This window comes from Apaloderma vittatum, unplaced genomic scaffold, assembly GCF_000703405.1.
Source record: "Apaloderma vittatum isolate BGI_N311 unplaced genomic scaffold, ASM70340v1 scaffold27161, whole genome shotgun sequence".
NCBI lineage: Eukaryota > Metazoa > Chordata > Aves > Trogoniformes > Trogonidae > Apaloderma > Apaloderma vittatum.
In genome coordinates, this window is record NW_009700071.1 from 829 (window position 1) to 1,172 (window position 344).

Sequence of the window (344 nt, forward strand, 5' to 3'; positions counted from 1 at the left end):
CTGCCCCCCACATCGGCTTGTGGTGAGTCTGGGGCACTCCGAGAAGCCCCCCAGGACACAGCTTCTGCAGGGAGCTTGGACCAAACATTGCAGGAATATTTTATTTTGGCTTCAATCCCAACTATTTACATTTACCCATTTGAGCATAGATGGTTTTCTTCCGCAGGGGAGGGCACAGCCCCTTCACCTGCCTCGATCTGCAGGGTCAAAAGCAGAAACAAGAAAAGACAAAAAAAGAGCAAAATGTCGGACTGTGGTTTTGAAAAGCCGGAGCTTGGTTTTCAAGTGGGAAGCACCCTGCCTTCACCCACAGAAATCAGAGCAGTGGCTGGAAACCAGGCTCC

General features: G+C 50.9%; 1 protein-coding gene across 1 annotated transcript in view; it reads left to right on the forward strand.

Annotated features, from left to right (window-relative positions):
* LOC104280854 (carbohydrate-responsive element-binding protein-like) overlaps positions 1–344 on the forward strand; it is a gene marked incomplete at both ends in the record, with an annotated part of 4,386 nt that overhangs the window by 656 nt on the left and 3,386 nt on the right. The window lies entirely within an intron of this gene.